Source organism: Papaver somniferum, chromosome 5 (assembly GCF_003573695.1).
Source record: "Papaver somniferum cultivar HN1 chromosome 5, ASM357369v1, whole genome shotgun sequence".
In the NCBI taxonomy this organism is placed as follows: domain Eukaryota; kingdom Viridiplantae; phylum Streptophyta; class Magnoliopsida; order Ranunculales; family Papaveraceae; genus Papaver; species Papaver somniferum.
Window position 1 is genome coordinate 211,138,824 of NC_039362.1, and position 7,319 is coordinate 211,146,142.

Below are 7,319 nucleotides of genomic sequence, written 5' to 3' on the forward strand. Positions count from 1 at the left end.
TCATGAGAAGTAGGAGATAGAATAGATAGACTTTTGAGTGATTGATAAGTTCAAGTCTCCACATACCTTTTTGTTGATGAAGTTCCTCGGTTCCTTGTGTAGATCTTCGTCGTTGTATGATGAATCGCCATGAAGTCCTTTATCTCAACTACACTTTTCTATCCTAGTCCGAGACTTAGATATAATAGACTAGTAATCAAGACTCATAGTTTTGATCACTAACATTGACAAACATGCTTGATATAGCAACGCATGCGAGGTCGACCGAGCTATGCTCTAACAAGGGGTTTAACCAAAAACAGTTTTCAATTGATGAGCTAAAAGCTCATACTTGTACTACTTGATCACAAGGTTGAAATCTCTCACACAAAAATCCTGGTTGAGAGATATGTTCAGGTATACTTGTGATAAATGGTATTTTCGGACTCTCAAGCTATCTTCTTATCATTTTTAGCATGAGTATCTTTGCAAAAATACTCACACAGGTATTTGTTTGAAATTTCTATTTACGTTTTATTTTTGGTTAAACAAGGTGCTACTCATACACTTAAAAAGTTGTTTCCCTTATGAGACATAGATTTTTGGAGTCATTGTGATTTCCTCTTGTGCAAAGAGTTTTATGCAAGGTCGTGTGCAAACGACGCTTGTCTCTCGTTTGGGTCAAGTTTGATCTCGTACGGTCTACCCGTATGTCTGTTACGGATCAACTAAGGAAACCTTAAAAACTCTTTCCCTAAGAAACCTTAAGTACCCAACCTATTAAGTTATGTAAATCACATACACATACTCTAGGTTTGGGTTATCAAGAATGTCGTCCTCTTCATCTCTCTATGGTGATTTTCCAAAAGGATTTCTTGAGAAAGGTTTCAGTTTAGAATCAAAAGGGAGTAAGAACATAACTCTTGTAGAAGATGGTGCACCTAATTCCTCATGATACTATGCCTACTCACATCAAGATGTTGAGAATGAGGATATGATTTCTGCTGAAGTGGTACATGACTTTCTTAAATACTTTGAGGAAGCAAAATTGCAACTTGTTGATACAATGAAGGATCTTGATGTGGTTAGAATTGAGTTGAAGAAGGTTACTAGTGACCTTGATCTCATAAAGTCAAAACCTAAAGAACTTCTCAACAAGGATATCTTCTCTGAAGACGCAGTTGATATTATGAATCACAATCTCAAAGGCCTCGAAACCTGTGAAGCTGGCGAACGTGAACTTTGATTCATCTTGTGATCGTCTTCTAGTAGATGTTGATTTTATTTGTCTAGTAAATCTTTTTTTTTTCTGTTTTGTTTAGAAGAATAACTAGAGTTTGAAATAGCCGTTATTGTGATTACACATAGCTATGTCCAACGCTTTCATCTTCATGTTTTCAGATTTATTGGTTTAAATTCTAAATTTGTTTGGAAGATGATTTTTGCCGTTTTAATCTTTATGATTTTATATATTGCAATTTGTTATGGAATATGTGTGTTTGCGTCCGTGAACTGTGATTGTCCCATACCTTGTCAAAAGTTAAGTCCTTTATATGTCGATATGCATGTGTTGATAAAAGAAGGAATGAACTTTTGAAAAATACAAAAGTTAAGCCTATTATGTCAATTATTGATGTAAGATAGGTTAAAATCCTTTGTTCACAAGTATTATGTCTATTGTATCTCATACTGCAAATGGTGATGGAAAATAGAATGAATCCTTGATTATTCCACGATATTAGGTCGATCTCCGATCCACAATTTGTGTATATACTGTGTTGTTTCATAAAGTGTCTTATGTTGAGCTCCATCGACTGAGTTTTTCTTAGTTGTTGCTTCATGAGGTACTTTATGTCGATCATGTTTAACTAAATTAATCATCCTTGTTTGGTTATTTAGTTGTTTTTCTGTAAGTTCTCTTATGTCGAACATGATCAATTAAATTGATTACTATTTGTGGTTAATTTGGTTGTGTATTCCGATTAGATTAATTATGGGTTCTCTTGTGATTAACCTAATTGAGTATTTTTGAGTCTCCGTAAGTTCGCTTATGTTGAGCACTTTCAATTAAATGAATCATGGATTCTCTTGTGGTTAATTTAATTGATTATTTTGGATTCAAATTCATACTTGTATGTGATTTGTTATGTCCAAAGAGATCCTTATTTTCTTTTGAAATTAAGGTCGCTCTTGTTGTTCTTTCGGGAATGGCATTATATGGGGGAGAGTTCTTAATTGAACTTGTGCTTAATTTCCAAATCTTTGTGTGGAGTGCGGTCGTGGAATATTATAGGGGTTATCTTGTATCTTTATAAACTCCTTGATTAATGCATTTAGGTTCGGCTATATGATTGCATCTAAATAAGATGATATGTGCTTTCTTTTGGTCATGAAATGCCTCTTTCGGAAATTTCATTAGGATCCCGTTTTCGTACCTTTGCCAATTTTATTGACAAAAAGGAGGAGAATTAATATGTAGTTCACATTACAATTACATATGGTTTTCGGATCATTAGGTAAGGGGGAGTTGAAAAACGGGGGTATAACAACCACACCCAATATTTCGCTTAGCAATCTGTATGGACAAACTCCAATATACTTTCTAGATAATCAACTAGACAGTCAGACTCAATCTAGATAAAAAGTATATCAAAGAGTTTATATCTCAATCTATCAATTTGATCTTTACTCAAGCAAATAGAAATCTGCAAGTCTTTATCAAAGAGAGATAACTTGGATGGTACCAAAGACCAATATCCAAGTGTCAATCAATTTAAACGAACAACCAAAAGGTTGGATATTCTAATTGAATGAACAACGCACAACCTGTGATATTTCAATTATATAAACAAATATAATGTGGAATAGAAATAAGACAGACACCAGAATTTTGTTAACGAGGAAACCGCAAATGCAGAAAAACCTTGGGACCTAGTCCAGATTGCCGCTACAGACACTAGCCTACTCTAAACTAACTTCGGTCTGGACTGTAGTTGAACCCCAATCAATCTCACACTGATCCAAGGTACAGTTATGCTCCTATGCCTTTGATCCCAGCAGGATGCTACGTACTTGATTCCCTTAGCTGATCTCACCCACAACTAAGAGTTTCTACGGCCCAAAGTCGAAGACTTTAATAAACAAATCTATATCACACAGAAAAGTCTACGGCAATAGATAAATCCGTCTCCCACGAATATACCTACGAGTTTTGTTCCGTCTTTTGATAAATCAAGATGAACATGAACCAATTGATAACTTGGACTTATATTCCCGAAGAACAACCTAGTATTATCAATCACCTCACAATAATCTTAATCGACGCAGCGAAAAAGATATTAGGAATCACAAACGATGAGACGAAGATGTTTGCGATTACTTTTCTATCTTGCCTATCGGAGATATAAATCTCAATCCAATTATTATAATTGTACTCAAAACGATAGAATCAACAAGATCAGATCACACAACTACAAGAAAAGTAGTATCGGCCTGGCTTCACAATCCCAATGAAGTCTTTAAGTCGTTAACCTGGTTTTAGAAGAAGAAAACCCAAGGTTAAAGGAGAATCGACTCTATCTTATGCAACTAGTATCACACGTAAGGTGTGGGGATTAGGTTTCCCAGTTGCTAGAGTTCTCCCTTATATAGTCTTTCAAATCAGGGTTTGTAATCAATGTTATATTGGTAACAAAGCATTCAATATTCACCGTTAGATGAAACCTGATTAGATTCAAGCTAATATTTCTCAACCGTTGGATCGAAAACTTAGCTTGTTACACAAATGAAATTTCCAATTTTGGGTTTATGTAACCGTTCCCAAACATTAACATTTGTTGGTTCAATAATAGTTAACTAAATGGTTAGGCATATGATCACTTTCATATCCACCTTATTCTTATTCACCATAACTAGTTCAAATGACACAAATGAACTAGTTATAGAGTTGTTCAATTGCTTAGATCTTATGTAACTACACAAGACACAATCGAAGCAAAAACGGTTTGATTCACTCGAATCGGTTCATGAACTTTATATCCACGTACAGTTTGCAAAAACATTCCTTAGTTTATATAAACATGAGTTCAAGAACAACCTATTTTAGATATAACCTACTCAAGTTCGCGGACTGGGTTCGCGGACTTAAGCTCACGGAAGGAGTTCACAAACTCCAACAGAAATTCTCGGCTCGAGAACTTCCGCCAGTTCGCGGACTTGGCTCACGCCACATTCCGTTTCTCTTGATCAACAAAGTTTGCAAACTTTGGTTCAAGGAATAAGGACTTATACATATATGTGTTTCCACAACAATGATTATATCCTACCAATGGTTACGTAATCTAAACTCTCATTTCAATCATTGAAACATTCTCAGAGTACGTTATATAGTCGTTATTCACAGACCATTTTTCGTCAGAGCAATTTTCAAAGTGATTGAAACATAGCATGACATTCGTCACTAGGTAAAGATGAATTTGGCTAAAGCGAAAGCTTACCAACACATATTTCGAGAAATAGATAGGCGAGATAAACTCGGCTCGAAATAGAAAATGTGTATAAACAAAGTTTATATATCAAAACGACTTTTGTCTCAAGAGTAGGAGATAGAGTAAATAGACTTTTGAGTGACAGATAAGTTCAAGTCTCCACATACCTTTTAGTCGATGAAGTTCCACCAGTTCCTTGAGTAGTCCTTCGTCTTATATGATGATTGACATGGAGTCTTGATCTCAACTACAGTTTCTATCCTAGTCCGAGACTTTAGCTATGTAGGCTAGAAATCAAGACTTATAGTTTTGATCACTAATATTGAAAAACATGCTTGAGATAACATCCATGCGAGTTCGACCGATCAATGCTCTAACAATCTCCCCCTTTGTCAATTTTAGTGACAAAACTATTAATACATATGAAATACAAAAAATAAATAAATTAACTTTTGTAGCTCCTATTCCACATGTCTAATGTTCAACATTACTCGAAATCTTTGTTACTTCCAAGTACTCCAATGATCCCAAAGGTTATAAGTTTAGCATCATCGTTGTTGAAAATCCGTAGCTATAACAACAAGAAAACAATAGTTCTCAATCATTGTTATACAGTGTCATAGTATCATTATACATCGTCAAAGTTCAATTGTATCACAACTTCAACAACAATACTATGGTGATATGTATCACTCCCCCTTAGTCAATACTCCATCTCACATGGAAACCACTCCCCCTTACATGATGATCCGAAAACCATACGTATTTGTAGTGTGAACTACATATTAATTATCCCCCTTTTTGTCAATAAAATTGGCAAAGGTACAAGAACGGGATCCTAATGAAATTTCCGAAAGAGACATTTCGTGACCAAAAGAAAGAAACACATATCATCTTATTTAGATGCAATCATAAATCCGAATCCAAATGCATTCATCAAGGAGTTTAAAGATACAAGATAACCCCTATAATATTCCACAACCGCACTCCCCACAAAGATTTGGCAATTAAGCGCAAGTTCAAAAAGAACTCTCCCCCATAAAATGTCATTCCCGAAAGAACAACAAGAGCGACCTTAATTTCGAAAGAAAAGAAGGATTTCTTTGGACATAACAAATCACATACAAGTATGATATTGAATCCAAAATTATCAATTAAATTAACCACAATAAATTCATGATTAATTCAGTTGGAAATGCTCAACATAAGTGAACTTATGGAGACTCAAAGACAACTCAATTAGATTAATCACAAGAGAATCCATAATTAATCTAATCGAAATACACAACCAAACTAATCACAAAAAGTAATCAATTTAATTGGTCATACTTGACATAAGAGAATCTATGGAGCAATGACTAAGTTAATCATGAAAATAATCAACCCAGTCAAAAACGCTCAAACATTAGAAAACTTACGGAGTCATAACTAAATAACCAAACAAGATGATTAATTTAGTTCAAGAATGATCGACATAAAGTACCTTACAGAACAACAACAAGTCTAATCATAAAAACAATCAACTTGGTTGTTTAGTGCTCCACATAAGACACATTACGGAGCCTCACAGTAATACATAGAATATGGATCAGGGAGATCAATTACTGCGGAATACACAAGGATTCATTCTATTTTCCATCACAATTTGCACCATGACATACAATAGACATAATCCTTGGAAACAAAAGATTTTAACCTATCTTCCATCAATAATTGATATAATAGGCTTAACTTCTGTATTTGTCAAAAGTCCATTCATTCTTTTATCAATATAAGAATATCGACTTACGAAAGACTTTACTTTTCACAAGATATGGGACAATCATAGTTCACGGACGCAACATATCCCATAAGAAATTGCAATATATAAAACTATAAAGATTAATACTGCAAAAATCATCTTCCAAACAAATTTAGAATTTAAACCAATCAATCTAGAAAACATGAAGATGAAACGTTGGACATAGCTATGTGTAATCACAATCATGGATATTCCAAACTCTAGTTATTTTTCTAAACAAAACAAAAAAAATAGAAGATTTACTAGATAAATAAAAAAACTAAAACAAAACCAGACTCCTATGCCAAAGCCGGACATGAACTGAAGTCAAATAGACGATTCAGGATCCTCATGCGTCTTGAGGTCTTCGAGCTTGTGATCGACAGTATTTACTGCGCCTTTAGAAAAGATATCTTCATTGATAAGGTCCTTAATTTTTGCTTTCATGAGACCAAGGTCAGACGTAACCTTTTCCAACTAAGTTATTAACACATTAAGACTTTTCAAGGTATCAACAAGCTGTAATTTTTCTTCCTTGTAATATTTAAGAAAGTCATGAACCACTTCAGTAGAGATCATATCCTCCTTGTCAACATCCTCATGAGTGTAGGCATATTAACATGAGGCATTTGGATGACCTTCATCTACAAGGTTTCTTTTCTTCCTTCCTTCGGACACAAAACCAATACCTTTATCAAGAAAGCCTTTTGCAAAACCAAAAGCTCGTGAAGAGGACGACATTCTTGATAAATCAAAATAACCTGGAGTATGCAAACATGACTCAAGGGTTTGGTATTTATATGGTTTCTAAGGAAGAAGACCTTTAGGGTTTACAAACTGTTGACTCGTGATGGTAACACGTGTACACATACGAACAGAACATGACCCATAAAGAATAAAAAAAAAACTTTTGCTACATGAAAATTCATAAATGGCTCAATAAATTTCATACCGTAGGAGTAATTTAGAGCACAAATGTAGCAAGCAAAATAGTTAAAAGAGAGAAACAATACTAGACACACAAATACTATTTAGGCATTATTGTCTGCAGACATTATTTTAGCTATAAACGA